The sequence below is a fragment of the Phascolarctos cinereus genome, unplaced genomic scaffold (assembly GCF_003287225.1).
Source record: "Phascolarctos cinereus isolate Bilbo 61053 unplaced genomic scaffold, phaCin_HiC Scaffold_4;HRSCAF=312, whole genome shotgun sequence".
In the NCBI taxonomy this organism is placed as follows: domain Eukaryota; kingdom Metazoa; phylum Chordata; class Mammalia; order Diprotodontia; family Phascolarctidae; genus Phascolarctos; species Phascolarctos cinereus.
In genome coordinates, this window is record NW_027555847.1 from 356,094,471 (window position 1) to 356,115,858 (window position 21,388).

Genomic DNA, 21,388 nt, shown 5'->3' on the forward strand with positions numbered 1-21,388 from the left:
AAATGATAAGATATTCTAGCCATCATACCTTTGTTGGATAAGAACACTTCTTATGAATGAAGCAATCAAAGGTTTTTGATTAAATATGAACAACTTAATTAATCAAGTGGAGAGACTTGGTCACATCCCATGGGATCCTTTAAAAATGTTGAACTAGTTCAGAACTGGGCATTAAAGGTTCTGGAGGCGCAGAGGAGAGAGCCATTCTATTGGTTGTGAAGGAGAAGAGGTTCTGCCTTGTTCTGCCTGCTCCCTTCCTACCCCCACTCCCTCCAGAAGAAGAACTTGAAAACTTCAAAAAGTCCAGAGGATTTGGACTTTTTCAGCAGCATCCCAGCATTAGGACCAGAACAGCAATGGTAGCAGCTGATGGCAGTGGCCCCATCAGAAGACAAGGACAAACTAGACAAGCAGAGGAAAGGAAGCTGCAACACTCTATAAAGATCCCAACAGAAAGCCACCCCATGCCTAAGGAACACTTCAGGAGGTTTGCAGGGGAAAAAAAGACTTCTAATAACAAGGTACTGTGATTTATCCTCTTTTCCCCAAAATACTCTCTAAGCTTTAGCCCATTTTTTTTTCCAGACTCCATATATACTGGTGGTAGAGTATATTCCTAGTCTGTAGAAATATTTTGTACCAACTGATCTTACTGTAGCATACCAGCAAACACTCATTTCTAAAAGCTAAATTATCTAGCTAGCTTATTGATACAAAATGATTATCCATGAGTGAAGTACACGGGATGGCAGGTGGGGGGGGAGAATATGAGCTATGTATGCTACTAAAAACAACACCCCCAACCTCTCAGTGTCCCTTAAATCCTTGAGAGGAGAAGTATCCAGTTGCTTTCTGGGGAACTAACTGGCCTTACATATTCTCACATACTCTGTCACATATTCTTAGATGTAGTGATAATGGCCTTCTTGATGTTCCACAAATAAGACACTCTGTCTCCCTCCTCCAGGAATTTTCTTTGATCGTCCCTTAAAGCAAGAAAAGCTCTCCCTCTACATCTCTACCTCCTGGTTTCCCAGGCTTCCTTCCTAAAATTCCATCTTCTACAGGAAGTTCTTCTCAGTTTCCCCTAATGCTAGTGCCTTCCCTCTGGTCATTACTTTCAACTTATCCTTCTATATAGCTTGTTTGCATATAATTATTTGCCTGTTGTTTCCTCCATTAAATTTGAGTTCCTTGAGAGCAGGGACCATCTTTTGCCTTTCTTTGTATCCCCAGCACTTAGCAAAGTGCTTGACACATAGTAGGTGCTTAATAAATGTTTATTAACTGATTGATTGACTAACTGCCAGTGTGAGTGTGGGTCAGGAAGTAGCCTCAGTGCATATAGATCAAGAAAGTGAGTGGTAAGTAACTTTGTACAATGTCACATAGCTAATGGTATGCACTTCTTATGACTTCAAGTTTCTCCCACCACACCATAAGCCTTCCTGCAGGAGCTGGACTTTAGATTGTCCTTAGGATCTCTCTCAACATTTGAACATTCTATGATTCTACTACTCTACTTCTCCAGTACAGGACCTACATTCTTGTCATTAGATTGTAAACTCCTTAAGGGCAGGGACTGTCTCTTGCCTCTTTTTCTAATGCCAGCACAGTTCCTGGAATATAGTGGGCACTTGATAAATGTTTATTGATTGAGTGAGTGAATGAATGAGTCTGAAAATCATGAGCTTACAGATAAAGGGAGAGAAAAAAGCATCTATGATCTGCAGAGCAATAAAACAGTATATTCACATAGAGGGAAACAATTCTAGCAACAGCTTTCAGGTTAAAGTTGTGTGACAGATGTTACAGTGAAGATACTTACTGTTTTTACACTAGTCTTGGCCCTCTCCCCCTGACACAATGCAGATAGTTCAGGAAATAGTTCAGGGATAGATCCTGGGGAAAAAATACTTACCATATTACAGTTCTTTTAAAATAGTTTAAAAATTCATACTCTACTAATTGTTGTCACTTTCCAATGACCATCATTCCCCTTGGCAGCAAAGATGTGTGGTTAAGCAAAACAAATCATACAGAACCTATAGGCCACCACTTCTCTTTTGAGAGGGAGGAGGGATGCTTTACTACCAGCCACTCTGATATTAAGACTAGTGATAACTGCATTATATGTGCATGTGAAATATCTTCTCTAGTGATCAATTGAATGGGAATAGGATTAAGTTGTGCTGGAGAAAATTGGGGCTTAAGTATGAGAAGTGTATTAAATATGAAAAACATCTCTGAAGCTGGGTTTTGCTATCATTTTTCCATTTCCTGACTGGTGCTGAAAGCACAGCCAGCTCAAGAAGGGAGAATTCCAGGCTAGGGTAAAGTGGAAAGTTACCGGTATGCTTAGGAACAGCTTTACACAATTATAGGCTGAGGTCAGGAACACTATAGACAGCTCTTAATTTCTAGTATTTTTTTAGGCTGTGAGACAACTAAACTTTGACCTGTGTAAAGTATGTTGCCTCCTCAGATGGAAAAAACCCACATGATGGAAAATTTACGTTATCTCCAAGCAGACCATTCTTGAGTTTTCAATCAAGAAAACATGTATGAATTTGTTAATAATGGGACCCCAGATTTAGCAACGAGGCACATTAAAATATAAGCAATTTGATGGGAAGGAATATTCCAGTTGGGTTCTCACTGACCCTACAAATAAGAAAATGCACCCCCACCAAACTCAAATAGATATAATCCTTTCTCCATCCCTGCCCTTTACACAGCATTCTGGTCTTCTAAGTGCCTCGCTTGGACTCAGTTTTTCAAGAAACTGTTCCTGCCTTCTTCCTAAAGGGGCAGTTATCAGGGTTAGGACCATTCCACATCAGTCTATATGGAGCTATATCCCCATCATGAGGCCAGGACCAGACCCCCTGCGAATGTAGAAGGAGGGGCTGCTCTTACAAAGGCTGGCCCAGCTGTACCCTCTGGGCTATAATAGTTTTCCATGACTGCTAGACATTTCAGGCCTCCCAAATTTAAGCTGAGAGGTTACAATTGTAGTATTAGAAGAGTGTTCATTCTGTTTTTTCCTACAAGAATTTAGCTGAAAAGGGGCAGCTAGGTGGCATAATGGATAGAGCACTGGCCCTGGAGTCAGGAGGACCTGAGTTCAAATCCGGCCTCAGAGACTTGACACTAACTGTGTGACTCTAGGCAAGTCACTTAATCCCAATTGCCTCACCAAAAAGAAGAAGAAGAAGAAGAAGAAGAAGAAGAAGAAGAAGAAGAGAAGAAGAGAAGAAGAAGAAGAAGAGAAGGAGAAGGAGAAGGAGAAGGAGAAGGAGAAGAAGGAGAAGAAGAAGAAGAAGAAGAAGAAGAAGAAGAAGAAGAAGAAGAAGAAGAAGAAGAAGAAGAAGAGAATTTAGCTGAAAAGATAAGCTTTAATATTGATAATAGTACAGTTGGGGATTCAGTGGATAAAGTATTGGCCCTGGAGTCAGGAGGACCTAAGTTCAAATTAGACCTCAGACACTGTATGACCCTGGGCAAGTCTCAGTTTCTTCACCTGTAAAATGAGCTGGAGAAAGAAGTGGCAAACCACTCTAGCATCTTTGCTCAGAAAACCCCAAATGGGGTCACAAAGGATCAGATACAACTGAACAACAGCAATAATGATACTTTTTCTTTGGTTCTGGATCTGGGAGGGGTGAGGTTCTTCTATATAAGTAATTCCCAGTGGATCAGCCACTTTTCTTTAACAGCTTAGAAAGGAGCCTGGAGCAGTAGAAGGCTAAGCAGCTTGCCCACAGTCATACAGCTGGTATTTGTCACAGACCTGGAACCTCAGTTTTCCTGATTCTACTATCTATGGCTTCTCAGCAAGCTAATCTAGATGAACAGAAGGCAACGTTTTCACTGAAGAGGTGAGTGGATCGGGGAGGGAGAAAGATGTATTTAGACACTCAAGGTCATAGAACCACAGACTTTGAGATTATATGAGTAAACTTATTGTTATTAGGAGTAATTTAAGTCAGTATCATGATCACATGATGCAAGTCATCAGACATCGAGGTCTCAAAAGAATCAGCCTTGTGGCAACCCAGGGAACAAGAGCAATGAAAGCCATTTCTAAAATGATTTCAAGGCTTACAAAGCTTTTTATATACATTATCTCTTTTGATTCTCACAACAACCCAATGAGGAAGGTACTACAAGTGTTACAATGTCCCAGTCTCAGAGGTAAGGAAATGGAGGTTCAGGAAGGTTAGGTGATTTGTTTGAGGTCATTCAGCTAGTGAGTGTTAGAATTGAGAATCAAAACAAGTTACCTCCTGACTCCAAACATGCTGCCACTCCCTGGAGGGCATGGATGACATCATTTAAAACCTTTATTGCTCCAGCACCAGGCAGATACAGTTATTTCTTCTGCATCTCGGGGATCAGGAGGGTGGCACCCACTAACCCCTGCAATCTGTAAAATCGTCACAAAATGTTTTGGCCTTCCCTTCGTACCAGAGAAGAAGTCTGAATTATTATGATATCAAAAGAGAAAATATGTTTACTTTATACAATACATATATTTTATGCATTTCTGAGTTTCTAAACTTTTTCTGTGTCATATTTCATCTGCAGCTTCTGCAAAACTCCCAAAAAATTCCCATTTAATCTCTTATGCCAACCTGCAACATAGCAAAACCCCAATGAGGAAAGTCACAATGTGGAAGGGATAACTGTAGTAGGTACTTAATGAGCTTAGTTGAATTAAAATCAGATGAAGTGATCTGAATTAAAGGACTCTGGTTTCAATCTTAACTCTGACATTTACTACTAGTGTGAGCTTAGGGAAGTCAGTCAGCCTCTCCAGACTTCAGATTCTTCATCTTCCAAGACCACATTCTGTTCACCTTGTATGTCTATAATAACAAGAGGTCTGGTGCCATCACAGTGATGTACAGAACAAAGCCCATGTCACCTAGCTCCTCTTCCTTCAAAATACTAAATAGACCAATGTATTGAATAAAATATCAGGGGAGTAAAGCGAGGGGATTGTACTCCATGATCTCTAAGGTCCTTCCCAGCTATTGAGCTACGATCCTATGAGTCTATGAATTGAGGCAACATATTCAACCTATATTTCTATACTAGAACTTTAGGCAACCCTAAAGCCTTCCTCTCACAAATTACCTTGTATTTATTCTGCATATATTTTTTAACTTATTTAGATATATCTCCTCCAATTAGATATAAACTCCTCAAGGGTGTGGGCTATTTCATCTTCTGTCTTTGTATCACCATACTAGCACAGTGATTGGACAATAGAAGACACAATGAATAATTATTGCCTTCATTCCAGAAGACCAATGATAAAGAATGCCACCCATCTTCTGAAAGAGAAGTAGTGGAATAAATATGCAGAATGAGACAAGTTTTTTTTTTGATCTGGTCAGTATGGGAATTTGCTTTGCTTGACTATGCATATTTGTAATGTTTTTTAAGGGTTATGTTTTTCTTTTTTTCCAGCAAGGGAAGAGAGATTAGGAGAGAGAAAAAAAATACTTGTTAATTGAAAAAATGTTTAGTTTTGAAAAAGGTTGTTGATTGATGCTTATTTGCAAAGGCAAGGGAAAGCCAAATCTTCTCTCTAAGTGCTATTGGGCTCCCCAAGTCAAGAAGCCCATATGACGCACATTGTACATTCCTAACACAATTTTGTGGGGAGGGCCATTGCAGGGAGAAGGGTGAAGGAGGGGAAAAGGGATATCAAGAAACATGAACCATGTAGATATACACAAAGGGCAATATAGAACCTAGAATTAGGAATTAGGAATGGGGCAGGTTGTACTTTCGAGTATGAAGCAGTCCAGTGGAGTTTGATAGGAATCCTCCAGCTAACCCCTAGGTCCTTAGCAAAAAGAGAGAGAGAGAGAGAGAGAGAGAGAGAGAGAGAGAGAGAGAGAGAGAGAGAGAGAGAGAGAGAATGTGTGTGTGTGTGTGTGTGTGTGTGTGCATGGCCTGTTTTCTGCCAGCTCTCCTCAAGGGCAGGCAAGCAGGATCTGATAAAGTAGCCTTTCACATAGGACATACAGTAGCAACCTGCAGAAGGTTAGCACCAGAACCATATCACTTTTCATCAAAAATCAGATCTGGAAAGCATTTTGCAAGGTGACTTGATTTTATTTCCCTGTCTCCACATCATACAATCTTAAGCCATATCTCCAATCCAACAAACATCATACTATGTACAAAGCTTTGAAGATACAAAGACAAACAAACACTAAATAATCCTCAATCTCAAGTAGTTTACCTTCTACTTCCATACAAATAAGTAGAATACAAGGGAAGGTGTGATAACAGCAAAGGAGGACCCAGACAAATCACTATAGGAAATTTCAAGAAGAAAAAGAGTCCAGAGATTGGAGAGTGGGTAGGGCAGAGAGATAGAGGATTGATAAAGTCCTGGCACCTGAACTGAGATTTGTAAGGGAGAAAGGATTATGAAAGGCATAATGAGAGAGTGCTTGGATGTCTCTCTGGGATGTCTAGCCTATTATCAAAAAAAGATGAAGAAAAAAAGCCACGAGTGAACTTGGTATTATTTCTATATCTGAGTTCTTGTCAATAAAATACTTTTTGTTTTATTTTCTCATATTTAACCCCAATTTCTTTAATGCAGTTGAAACCTATTTTCCTGTTTTGTTTTGTTTTGTTTTTCCCCCTATTTAGGGTAAGATGGTTTCTGTGCATAGCATTGCCTTGGTTTTGCCAACTCAGAATTCTGGAATAGGATGCTTGCTATTTCCAGACACCCAGAAGATGGCATATTGCTATGCTTAGTTGATGAACAATACTTATCCCTCCCTCTTACTGGCCTCTAATCTTGTATGGGTGGAACAACTCTTTCTCAGCCACTATCTCAGTTCCATCCCTTGGACATAACTTTATCTTCAGCCACTCCCATGGTTCCTCCCCTCTAGGAAAGGATCCAACTGTGGGAAATAATGAGAAGGATAGCAGCACCTCCCCACCCCAGGCAAGTTGCTGACTTGTTCATTCATCACCTTAATTTGTTGTTGTAATATATATTTTGATAATTGTATTTTAATATAATTGGTTTCCTTTGTTATCCTGCGTATTTTATTTTATGAATTTAAAAACATTTTGATAAAGGGTCCAATTGTTTCACTGGACTGCCAAAAGGGTCCATAGCACATACACAAAACTGGTTGCCTAGAAAAAGGTAAATCAACAATTCTCTTTCCATAGCTCTGAGCCTTCAGATAATTTATTGCAAAATATACAGAAATTGAAAATTGATTTGTATCCCCTCCCATGAATGCTCATATTGCCTCCCTCTCTTGCATTTGTGCAGTGACACACAGAGGCTAGTAAATAGTTAAAATATTATTTTGAAAAGATAAGATGAACATAAAGGTAAATAAAATATTAAAAAATGGAAATTCAGAAACAAAAACACGCACTTTGAAGGTGTAGGAGGAGGAAGAGGAGGAAAAAGAAGAGAAGGAGGAGGAGAAAGAAGAAGAAGAGGAAGAAAGTAAGGGAACAAATATTTATTAAGCAGTTATTATGTGCCAAGCACTGTGCTAAGTGCTACAGACACAAATACAAGCAAAAAGAAAGGTAGCTCCTGCCCTCAAGGAGATTACATTCTAATGAAATGAGGTAGCACACAAATGAGAGCTGAAATGGAGAGAGAAGGTGTTGGAAGAATGAAGGTACTGCTGTAGAGGCTTGGTGTTGTAGTCTGAAAAGTCAGAAGCATAACCAGGGGAGTGGGTGAGCAAGGAAGGCTCAGCCTGGGCCCCTCTCCAAAATGGTTGCCTGGGCAAAACTCATCAGCTGGAGAATAAGGCTGGCATGGTAGATGTATATTACAGGGAGAGGAGGCCCCAGGTGCCAAAGGAGGTTCAATGAGGAGACTGTAGATGCCCAAAAAATCTGGAGCACAATCAAAAGGGGAATACAGAAGAAATGGAGAAGTCAGCTCTTGTGGGTCTGCAGTTAGGGTTGAGATTAAGTGACATAAAATTCATCCTGACCAATTTCATCCATGATCTACACACACATGATCAGTCTGAGAGTCTAGCACCAAGGATCTCCTAAGTAGCCTCCTCTCTCTCTATGTCTCTCTCTGTCTCTCTCTGTTCGCCTCTCTCTCCCTCTGTCTCCCTCCCTCTTTCTCTCTCGATCTCTCTCTCTCTGTGTGTTAGAAAATTCACACCAATGTTTCACCTCTTAATCCCCTAAGGAATTTGTTTTAACATAAGGAGTGGTAGAATGATGCTTATGAGTTTCATGGAACTGCTTGTCTAAGCAAGCTAAGCCAACTGAGGGGGAATGGAGAGAGATAGACAGACAGACAAACAGAGAGACAGACAGAGATAGATAGTCTCATAGCTCTCTTTTCTCTCTGTCTTTGCCTCTGTTTCACAGACTGTCTCTCTTTCTCTCACTGTCTCTCTGTCTCTGTTCTTTGTGTTTCTCTGTCTCTGTCTCTCTTTCTCTCCACCCCCACCCCCACTCCCAATTTGTTTTAGCTGTCCACACACCCTTAAACTGGGAGGGCAGTTCTATGAGACATATCAGCCCCCTTTTATCACTGCCCAGGTTAGGGTAAATTCCTTAAAGGATTAAGAGGTGAAACACTGGTGTGAGATTTCTGCCTGAACCAGCAGGCATCATTCTTCAGCTCTGTTTCCTCATTGATAAAGCTGACGAAATGCTAGATAGGTAAATAAAGAAATATCATGTAATTATAATAATACTCCCATCTATATAGCACTTTAAGGTTTTCATTGTTTCTCCTACATTATCTCATTGCCTCATTTGACATATGTCCTCTGGATACAAAGATGACATTAATGATCTATGAGCAGGAAAACTGCAATGATCAGGAAAACCCCTGATGATTGATTAGCTGTATGATCATAAACAAGTCACCGAGCCTCCCTGAGCCTCAGTTTCACCATTTGCAAAATGTAGCTATCAATACTTGTACCTACCTCCCGACATCATTTTAAGAGTTAAATGAGATGTTATATGTAAAACTTTTTTGTAGAAATAAAAAAATAAAAATAAAAGCACTGTATAGATACTTGTTTGTTTCTCTGCTCTAGGTTTGGACCTGTCATTTCACAGGTTTGGTAGAACTTCCAGTGTGAAAAATCCCTTCACTGATACAAATGCCTGGCCCAGAGACACAGTATGGCAAGGCTAACTAAACTATGACCTCTGGAATCCATTTCATGGTATCTGGTTTATACTGCTATGAGTTTTCTTTTTCTTTTCTTTTTAGCACAGAGTTCAACCTTTATTTTATTTTCAATTTATAGAATAAAACAAGCATTTCCATAACATGGCACAATAAAAAGATGATTGTACATAAAACTGCAAATCTGCTATGTTCAACTTGCTATTCTTTTCAAACATATGACAAAATTATCATGTAGATTTCTTTTTTTCTTCCCTCCCCCCAACTCTCTAGATAACTACCTTTAGATACAAATAGGCATGTGTGTGTGTATGTAAAATTATTCTATACATACTTCTATTTATCAGTTCTTTCTCTGGATTCACATAGAATCTTTCTTCATATATCCTTTGTAATTAATATGAGTTATTTTTAATAGTCAAAATAATTTATTCAGTTGAAGTCATTCTTAAAACAATATTGTTATTATTATATACAATGTTCCCTTGGTTCTGCTCATTTCACTCTTCATTATTTTGTGCAAGTTTTTCCATGTTTTTCAAAAATCATTGAGCTCATCATTTCTCATAGTATAGTAGCATTCCATCACAATCATACACCACAACTGGTTCAGACATTCCTTAATTGATGGGCGTCCCTGCAATTTCCAGTTCTTTGCTACAATAAAACTGCCTATTCATATCCTTTGATCATTTATCATTTGGGGAATGGCTTATTCTTATATATTTGGCAAAGTTCTTCATACATTTTAGATATGAGACCTTTATCTGATAAACTGTCTATACATTTTTCCCAATTTTCTGTTTTCCTGCTAATCTTAACTATAATCATTTAATTTGTACAAAGACATTTTAATTTAATATAGGTTCAGTATTTATATTGCTTCATTGTCTATGGTACCTTTTATCAAAATATAGTTACCCTGTTTATCTCTTTTACTTCTATCTAATTTAGCCATAACTTTTTCTGAGATCATAATTGCTACCCCTGCCTTTTTTGCATCAGCTGAAACATAATAAATTCTACTCTAACTCTCCATTTTAACTCTATGTGTATCTTTCATTTTTAAATGTGTTTCTTGTAAACAACATATTGTTGCTTTCTAATAATATGCATAAGAACATGATTGCTAGTTTTTATAACTGTGTCACCTTCCATTTATGAATACAGATGAATTGATATTACTTACTAAAGAATATATGTATGCATGTAGTATGCTAGACTTGGGGTCAGCAAGAGCTGTGTTCAAATTCCACTTTTGACACTTATGAGCTTTGTGACCACAGGCAAGTCACTTAATCTCTCTGTGCCTAATTTTCTTCATCTATAAAATGAGGAAATTGGGCTTGATATGCTCTAAGGTCCCTTCTAACTTTAAATCTATAAAACTATGATACACACACACTTATTCAAAGCAATACTGATAGTTCAGGCCCATCTTCCTAATATTATGGTCTCTTTGCATTAGATATTCTTCAATCTTATGTAAACCTCCCCTGCCCTATCCTCTTTTCTCCAGAATCAAACTCCAGAATCAAAATCCAAATCAAACTTCCACATTCATATGTGGAAGATCAAAGGGAAGTTCCAAGTGCCTCAATAAGAGACCTTTGTTCTTTCCCTAGAGAAGTCCTGGGGAGCTCATTCTCCTCTAAATGACCATGAATTTTAGAAATAAGAGAAATCCCTCAGGATTTCTGGGCCCCTATCGATTGCTTATATTCTGCAAATTGCTCTTCTAAGCAAGCATCTAGGTTCACTCCTTTGGAGAGGTAGGCAACACAGGGCAATGGAGATAACACTTACTAGGTGGCAGAGGACCCGTGTTTGAGTCCTTGAACTGCTACTTACTACATATATGAACACGGTTAAGTCCCATCCACTACCTAGGTCTCAGTTTCTTCATCTGTAGAATGAAAGGGTTGAACCAGATGACCTTTAAGGTCCCTTCCAGCTCCAAATCTACGGGCTTATGACCTCTAAAGTCTCCTCCATCTCCCAGTCTATGTGCTAAACATAATGACAACCATTTTGTTGTTCTCCTATTGACCCCTTTCACATATCTTCTGTTCTCTTCACCAGCCTCAAAGACTCTTTCTTGACCTCTGAATCTAGGTTTTCTAGATGGTACCATGCTGCTTTCTTTTTCTGTCAATTGTTTCTTCTGCCTGAGCATGACCAACAGCTCCCAGCTCTTAAGTGGAGAACAGACACTCCTTGATTTTATCTAGATATTAGATCAGATAAAAATTTTACTCACTTCTGCTCTTTGACCTTACCACCTCCTTTATCTTTCCAGAGTCACCTAATTACAGGGGAAGAGGTTCCCTGAAGCCTCACTCCAGCCAGGGATGAACCCAGTATCTTTGGAGGACTCACTGCTCCAAGACTCTAGAATTCTAGAGGTATCACACATTTGCTGCTGAAAATCCCAAGAGTTACAGGATCACAGGAAGTGACCAGTGAACTATGAAGAGATTCCAGCTTAGTCCTCAAGTGTCCATGGAGCTGAGAGCTCATATGTAAGTTTGGGGGATGGTCAAATTTAGGTTAAAACGATATGCTCCAGGGATGTAACAATGCCACAAGTCAGGCCTTCAGTGACTGTCCATTCCTAAGCAATACTGTTTGGAGCAGCTTATCCTAATCTTGAATCCTCATCTTAAAATGGGCTTTTAGACCTAGGTCTTGAAATGATTCTTTACCAGCCAGAGAACAAGATTTTTGGCTTTGTTTCTTCCCTTATAGAATCATTCAAGATGAAAGATGTCTAAATGAGAATGAAAGATAATGCCATGAGCCAGGATTCTGAAGTGCTCCTCCCAGACCAAATCATCTAATTCCTAGAAATGATTTTGGAGAGAGGAAAGTGGGCAAAAATAATTAGAAAAATGAAGTACATGAAAGTTACTTTCAGGAACATTAATAGGCTTTCTCTCTAAATCTTAAGTACCATTAGTCCTGTAATATTTGGTGTCACATCCTGAAGACATTGGAATAATACATTTCCTAGTGGTAGTGTTTCACTTCCTCTCTGCTGCAGATTCTAAGGCTATTTAAAACTCCTGATTGCATTATGCAGAATAGGAATGCTTTCTCTCTTTTTCTTTAAAACTTCCAAGCCCTTGTTTTTTTCACATCAAGTTCACACAGATGTTGCAAAAATTAAACACACACAAACACACTCACACACACAAACCCCTAATTAGGATTCCTGTAAAAATATAATTGACCATTCAGAATCCTACCTCTTGGTTTTATAAAACCTTCTTCTAAATTGCCAAGTGGAAAGACTTCAGTAGGGACCAGAACTGGCAAGCCCCCAATAGTATCAAACTGTACTCTTTTATTGAACCCCAAATTGAATTGAACACAAATATTCATTTTTGACTGAACCATTACCAAAGAGGTTTTTCGTTCAGTGGTTTATTTATTTATTTTTTAAACAGGAGAACAACTAGTGAATCAGTTTGGAATGAAATTGAATGGAATTGATAATACAGAGCTGGAGCTAAGGGCAGGCAAAGTAAAGAGTTAACCTCTGTTGGGCTTTTAAAACCTTTCACAACCTGGTTCCTCCCTACCTTACTAGTCCTTTTGCATTCCTTGAATATAATGCCCCTCCCCATAGCTGTGCCTTTTCCTTGGCTGGAATGCTCTCCCTCCTCACCTTTACCTCCTCAATTCACTGGATTCTTTCAGGAACCAACTCAAATCTCACTTTCTGCAGGAAACCTCCTCCACCTCATCCTCCCGTCAATAGTACCTTACATATTGAGATCGATATCCATATCAACATAGACATTTATATACATATATATAGTAAATGGAAAGTAATGTTTTAGATATATAATGTTATATGTATATATATTATAAAAAACATAATGTTCTATATAAAGTAATATGTAACAAATGAAATGTGGTGAGGATATATAACTATATTTACATATATAAAAACATATTTACATGGGGTGTCTGCATACCTATGTATCTACATATACATGTACATATATACGTACACACAAACGCACATGTGTGTGTATAAAATCTTTGCCACTCTAATGAGTGTGTGGTAGAAATTCAAAACTGTTCTACCTGCATTTTTCTAATTAGTAGTGATTTGGAGCAACAAATGTTGGAGAGGATGCAGAAAAACAGGCACATTGGTGCACTGTTGGTAGACCTCTTAATGGATATAACCACTCTAGAAAGTATTTTGGAGCTATACACAAAAAGTTCCTGAGCAGTATGTGCCCTTTGACCCAGGTATACAAGTTGACTGCTAGATATATGCCGAAAAAGATTAAAGAAAGAGGAAAATATTCTCTACGTACAAAAATATTTATAGCAGCCCTTTTTGTGCTAACAAAGAATTGGAAACTAAGGAAATGCCCATCAACTGGGGAATGGCTGAATAAATTGTGGTATGTAAATGTTCTGGAGTACTGTTGTGCTGTAAGAAATGAGGAAATAAATTATTTCAAAAAGACATGATGCAAAGTGAAGTGAGAAAACCAGAAGAATGATTTACACTATATACATCAATACCAGCTTATAGAATACATACATATGTACATACATATCTTATAATTCTATACATACAATGTGTCCCCTGAGGGAAAGCTACAAGAGATCAAGCCGGGAATCTTCCATTAGCTCCAAAACGATGACCTCCATCTGTGCCAATGTTAGGCAACTTCCACCTCCTGCTGCCAGCCCAGTCTCCCACTTGGAATGTGTAGAACCTCTAGTATACAAGAAAAAGAGCAACTACCCTTTGACTTCAGGCCTTGCATCACCTACTGTGTCTGTCTTTTGAGGGAAGAGGAAAAGAAACATTGATGGGGAATGGGATTTTTTTCTCCTACTGTGCAAGTTTGACTTTCATCTCCAGCTGCATTCTTTTCCTGCCTAATTTCCGGCCTTTGGAAGGAATAAGAGTAGTCAAGCTGGGCCTCTGACCATCTGACCATGTGCCTTCCTTCTCATATTGCACTTGCCTCCAGCTCCAGTCTTCAACCTCCATTGGGAAGAGGAGTGGTGTGTTCTACTCTTATGATGAACATTCTTTCACCTGTTTATACCCTTCATATCCCAGTGATTCTGAGCTCCTCTAGATCATCACTCAAACCCCATTACCCACTACACAATTCCTCATTCCCATCCCCCTCAACCCTCCCAACTCAAAGTTTTAACCAAGCTTCCCCCAGCCTTTCCACTGTACCCTCTGGAAAGCCTATTCTATAGGCAACAAATTTCCCTTCATCTTAAATCTTTTCCTTTCCCATTCCTTCCATCTTCTAGCAATCACTGAAACCTGACTCCCCATTGATAATACAGCCTCCCTGGCCAACCCTTTCCAGTATGTGTTGTGCCTTCATTCATTCTCCTCAGCTCACTAGTTGAGGCAGGGGGAAGTTGGAATACTCCTTGCTCCCCATTTCCACTTCCAGGTTCTCCCCCTACCTTTATCACTCAGTAATCTTTCTCCCCTTGAGGTTCATGCTTTTCATATCTACCACCCAATCAAAATCTTGGTAGCTATTATTTACAAATCCCCAGGTCACTCCCCTTCCTTCCTTGATGAGTGCAGCACCAGATTTACAATTTTTTTTTCTCTTCCCTAACCGCTGTTATGCTAGGGGACTTCAACACACATATTGACTCTCCCTTAAATACACTAACCACTCAGTTCCTCAACCTACTCAAGGGGAGTAGCTACTCCCTCACCCCTCCTCAGCCACTCACAAAGGTGATCACACCCTACATCTTGCCATCATTCACAAATATCCCACCTCAATGTTCAGGAATTCTGAAATCCCTTTATCTGACCATAATCTATTGGTTTTTCATCATTCCCTCAGCCTTCCCTAACAAAAACCCTGTGGATGAAGGCCACACCATGACCTCCAATTCCTTGATCCCGTAATTTTCTCTCTGACCATCTTCTCGACCATAGCTCCTGTCTCTTATTTTTTTTTTCATCTTGACCCCTTGGTGAACCAATGCAACTCTACACTCTTCTCCTCTTGTGAATGCTTTGCCCTCTTATCATACTGCCAATTATGTTTATCCAAACCTCAGCCTTGGATCGCTCCCACCATCTGCTGCCTTCATTCCAATGCATGTGCTGCTAAATGAGATGAACAAAAATCATGAAACCATTCTGACTGGGTCCACTACACATTTGTGTTACACAACATCAACTGGGCCCTCACAGCTGCTAGGCAGTCTTGCTATAACTCCCACATCATCTCACTATCTCATTCTTCACAGTGGCTCTTCCAAACTTTCCATCCCTCCTTCATCCTCCCATGGTTCACCCTAACCCAGTCTTTCAGCAGGTGATGGATTTAGGTTGCAGAATAAGACACATGTATCTTTTAATATAGCCATTGAGGGAATTTGTTTTCCTTAACTACGCATATTTGTTACAAGAAATCCAATTTTAAAAAAAATTTTCCAATGGGGTGGAAAGTAGGAGGGATTTCTGTTCTTTTTTTTTTTGATAGAGGCAGGGGGGATTGCTATGGATGTCAAATGTTGTGTGCACTTTCTAATGAAGTCATCACATTATTAATTTTGCTTAACTGTTTTACTTTGTTGCAAGTGACTTTTCCTGAAGTGAGAGTAATCTTTAAATGTTTGTAATATTCAAAGAAAACACATAATATATTGTATATACCTTGTATTTACATAATCATTTGCATGTTTTCTCTGCCCCCCCCATTAGAATGTGAGCTCCTTGAGGGCAGGGATCTTTTCCTCTTTCTTTATATCCCCAGCACTTAGCACAGTATTTGGCACATACTAAGTGCTTAATAAAAGCTTGTTGACTTATTTCACTATCATGGTACTTACTCTATGCAGTAGGATAAAGCAAATTCATACCTTTATGTATGATATTTATATGTTGCTGGGTATTTGACCTAGATAAGAGAAGAGTAAGGGGGATGTGACAGCTGTCTTCAAATACTTGGGAAGCATCAGGTGGAAAAGGGAATTAGACTTATAGTACTTATTATCAGAGCAATGTGTGGGAGTTACAAAGAGAAAGGTTTGGACCTCATGTAAGGGGGATTGTTTACAACTGTCCAAAAATGGAATAGGTTACCTCAAGGGGGAGGCAGAAGTGGAGTTAGTTTCACCCTCTCTAAAACAATCCAAGTATGGACTGGACAACCACTTGCTGGAGTGTTATAGAAAGGAACAAGCTGGGACTGCATGGCCTCTGAGGTTCTTTCTAAATGAGAATGATTTCTCATTCTGTGGTCAAAAAATTATATTGCCTTTCTGGTGGCCACCCCTCTGACAACAGAATGCTCCAAATTTACCTCACCTGGTTCTCACGTGATAGATATACCTGTGGGTGCTAGACTTGATCCTGAAGACTTTCCAACGTGGTAGGAACTGTCAGAGTTTAAACTACAATGTGAGTGTAGCCTGTGAGAACACAGTGGTCCCAACCCTTCAGAGTCAGTTGTAACTGTATGCCTAGGAGATAAATATGTTTATTAAATGATGAAAATCATTAAATTAAAACATTGAAACATTCTCTTCCTGGATGTTACCTCTCATTAGGTTCCAGTCCACAGACTTCAAGATCTAATGTGTTTAAATGATACCACAGTCATGGCAATGCAGGGAAACAATTAATACAGCATGACTAGTCCACCCCTCCCTGGTAAATTGGTAAAAGCAGCTTGCTAGGCTTAAGGCTACACACAGCAGGTGGTGTGCACAATCAAGCAGTCTTTATAAGGACAATGTGATCACACTAAATATATCTTCTGATAGTCTTGGTCCTGGGGAGGAAACTCCAGCTCAGGATCAGGATGGAACATGTGGATAGTTTTTGAATAGCATCATTTTTAACAGAAGTATACAAGTAGTGTCAGAGTGTCAGTTTGCATTATGCTACCAACCTATAACAATAATAAAAATAGCTGACATTTATATAACACTTTCAAGTACAAAGCACATCACATACAATGTCTCCTATGGTTCTGTGGGATCGATATTGTAGCTATTGTTATCTTTATTTTACAGAGGAAGAACTAGGTCTTGAAAGGTTAAATGACTTGCCTATAACAGATATAAGAATCAAAATTTGAACCTGGGTGTTCCTGACTTCAAATCTGATCATGTTGCCTCTCTAAGGGCATAAGTCCCTTCACAAATGATTCTAATCATAACCTCATTTTTAGGCAGGATCTGTGATTTCATGGGTATAGGAAATTCCTACTACAGAAACTCATCTGCAGCTTGGTACCATAGGAAAATAGATGTTGAATTGTAAGGGACCTCAGAGGTCATCTAGTACAACCAGTTCACTTTATAGGTACGGAAACTGAGGCCCATTGAGGTGAAGTGCTTTGCCTATGATCACACAGGAAATTAGCATCAGAGACATGATTTGCATTCCAGTCCTCTGACTCAAAACTCATGCTCATTTTTCTGGACCAGTACTGGAGGAGTGAGAGTTTAAGTAACTAGCTTATTGTCACGTAGTATATGTCTGAGGCAGGACCTGAACCTGTGTCTTCCTGGCTCCAAGGATGGCTCTTTGTCCACAACCTCAATATCAATCCTAAATAGCCCCAAAAGAGCTAACAACCAAAGAGCCGATTAGAAGCAAGAGTCAAAAATGTCTCTGTGGTGCAGGGAAGATAAAACCTTAGTTACCACTTCAAAGTCAGCAATACAAAACACATAAAGTCATCTTGTATCAATTTGAGTTTCCCAAGGGAACTCTTACACAGGGCTTTGTTCTATGTAGGAAGAAGAGGACATAACAGTTTTGCAAAAGGGGCCCTTCAAGGCACATTAATAACAATGCAAAACCATTTTGTGTGTTGAGCTGCCAAGAGCTATAATATTATTACTTAGCCATGTCTGACCAAGTTTACAGTAATAAGGATTCAGCACTCTGGCTCAAAGCATCTCATTGCATCATGGGAAGGAGAGCAACCACAAAGAAAAGAATTAAATTCCATGATGAAAGGTTGTTTCCGCAAACAGGCAGTGGGTGTTCATAGGGATTCATTTGTTGATAGTGGCTGGGGGCTCTTCTCAGCCACATGAGAACAGATCAGAGACATCAAACTCCTTGGTAATAGGCCCAAGTCAAAGTGTGTTAAACTGAAGTCATGTTGCACCAGTTAGTGATTTGCAGGGCAAGTCAAGACTCTAGCATCTGACTTAATACCACACAGGAAAGGAAAGATGTCTTCTAAATCTAAGACAATTTTCTCTGGCTGGAAAAATCAGATATCTGCATTGAGAAGACCTGTGATACTAATCCTAAGGATCAGGGCTATCTCAAATACCCCAGTTCTACTTTTCTAAATATGACCTATCCTTCCAGCCTGTGCTGGAATAGCAGTTAGCCCATGAAGCCATCACTTGTCCTCACAATTAGAGCTCTTTCCTTCCTCCAGCTTCACATAATATTTAGTACTTCTTCATAGGGGACCTTTAGACCATTGTATAGCTTCATCTTGATAAGGGTCTGGAAGTTGTATGTAAAATCAACATCCTTAGAAATTCAAGAAGATGATGATATAAAGCTGAAGGAAAGTATTTTTACTATGAGAAATGAAACTGCTGAGGCAACATATGCCATTACCCTGGAAATATTATTATCTGGTCATAAAAACTGGATAAACACTGTTCATTGGCAGCCTTGATTTTACAGAGATGCGATGCAAATAGCCAATGAGATTATTGTCTACCTCATCGGATAAAATCATGATTTTCTGGGCTAGAATGGTAGAGCAGGTCAGAGAAGCTGAAATGAATGGGAACATCCTGGAGTTTTATGAAGCCAGTTTAGCCCAGATGGATCTATAATCCTAACCCTTGCTTTCTATGGAGCACTGCAACTTTGGAAACACCATGCAGCTGAATCAAAAAAAAGGACTCCAGAAGGTATAATTTCTGGGTGTTTTACAGGATCTAAGGTGGGATCCAGAAGGAGAATTTACTATGACTGTGAGTGCTGACCAAAAAACCCAGTTCTTTGCTTCATGGAAGAAAAAAGATGATTCACAGATAACATGGCACAAAATTGCAAAGGCTCAGATGCACAGGTTTGACAAGAAGTGCCTAGTAATGATTGGTTGGTTTCAGTTTGTATCTAGAGCAGATGAAAAGGTGCTTGGAGTCTTCTCCACTCCAAGGAACTTTGTGGAGAACCTCTGTAAATATCACTGGCCACACAGTGAAGAAACTGCCTTCTAGCATCAGTGACTTTCCAGAAGGTCTGAAAATGCCTAATTTGGGATTCTCCAACAGAGTCGTTTTTCAGAGAGATGCAACTTCTCAATAAGCTAATGAAGAAGAAAGATTTATTGGTATTGGCTTTCAGTACCAGTACATTTGCTTTCAACCCTTAAAACTTATCGAATCCCCTTCTGAGAACCATCTTTTGAAAAATACACTGTGGCCTGAGGTTAAAAAACTATACGGACATGGTTATGACATTTTTTGTGTTGCTTGTAACACAAATTGTGATTGCTTCAGCATGTAAGGCAGCTAAGAAGGAGCATATCTCTATCATTCTCTGGAGTACTGACTCCTAGAAGCGACTACAGAGCTTATTTTTCCGCCACCTGAGTGTGACCCAAATAGCCTTCTCTCCAGATGATAAATTCCTACTAGCTGCTTCCAGAGACAGAAACTAGTCATTGTGGAAAAGACAGGAGGAAAACTCACAACAGCCAGAACCAGCTTTTAGTCTCTGTGTATTCACAGACAAAAACACAGCTGTGCATAGTAGAGTTATTTGGTCTTGCAATTGGAGCCCTGAGAACAGATATTTCTCCACAGGGAGTTGGGACAAAAAGGTTGTAGTCTGGGATGAGTGCAACTCTGCCAGCTCTGCAGAAGAGAGTCACATCTGGGATGTTGGCCCTGGCTCTTCAATCTTGGATGGAAGACATGCAGTCACTGCCATCAGGGTCAGCCTTGGACTTACCCTTGCCAGGAGATATATTTGTTGCATTGGGATTAGAGTGTGGAAAGATATGTTTGCATACATGGGAGAAGACTCAGCAGAAACCAGTATCATCAGATTGGACCAAATGAATAGAAAGGAATGGTTGCCAAAGTCTTACAATCACTGTCAAAAAAAAACCAAACAAACTGTACTAGAGGAATTATACTGGAAGAGCTGGACATGATGACCCAGATAGTAGTGAATGGCTACGGTTGTCAAGATTTGGAGAGGATAATTGTGTCAAGATATTCAGTGTTGACAGATATACACTTTAAATGAAGTAGAATTGTAAAAACCTCAGTCAACTGCTTGTTTCACATTTAAAAATTTTTTATATTATTTTTAAAAGATGATTATATTTTTGTAGTATTTAAAAAAAAAAGGCAGCTAGATAGCTCAGTGGATAGAGCACTAAGCCTAGAGTTAGAGAAACTTAGTTCAAATATGGCCTCAAACACTCACTAGCTATGTGATCCCGGGCAAGTCACTTAACCTCTGTTTGCCTTAATCCATTGGGGAAAGGAATGGGAAACCACTCCAATTTGCAATGTGGGGTCACAAAGAAATAGGACATGACTGGACAAAAAAGTGGCAATAAAGAACCTTAAAGATTATCTAGTCCCTTCTTTTTATGGATAAGGAAACTGAGGCCTGCAGAGAAGAAGCCCCTTCCCAAAATCACAAAGATAATACCATTGATAGTGTCAGAATTCAAACCCAGGTTCCTCATGCTCTCATTGCAATATATTTGTACTAATTTATTATTTTCGAGCACTCTTTTCTTTTTAAATTTTGAGTTCCTAATTCTTTCCATCCCTCCCCAACCCACTGAGAAGGCAAGCAAAATGATATTAATTATACATGTGAAATCATGCAAAACATATTTACTTCCACATCACAAAAAAAGAAAGAAAAATAAAGAAAGTGAGAAAAGTACACTCCAATTTATACCCAGGGTTCATCAGTTCTCTCTCTCTCACTCTCTGGAGTTCTCTCTCTTTTATTTTTATCATAAGTCCTTTGGAATTGTCTTGGATCACTGTGTTGATCAGAGTGGCCAAGTCTTCCACCATTGATCATCATTATAATATTGCTGTTACTGTGCTAGTTCTTCTCACTTCATTTTGCATCAGTTCATCCAGGCCTTGCAATATTTTTTTCTGAAACCACTCCCCTCATCATTTCTTGTAGCACAATAGTAC

The 21,388-nt window shown here is 39.3% G+C and overlaps 1 pseudogene; it reads left to right on the forward strand.

Moving 5' to 3' along the window:
• Positions 1-356: 356 nt before the first annotated feature.
• On the forward strand, positions 357-20,461 carry LOC110216030 (elongator complex protein 2 pseudogene; annotated as a pseudogene).
• The last annotated feature ends 927 nt before the right edge of the window (positions 20,462-21,388 follow it).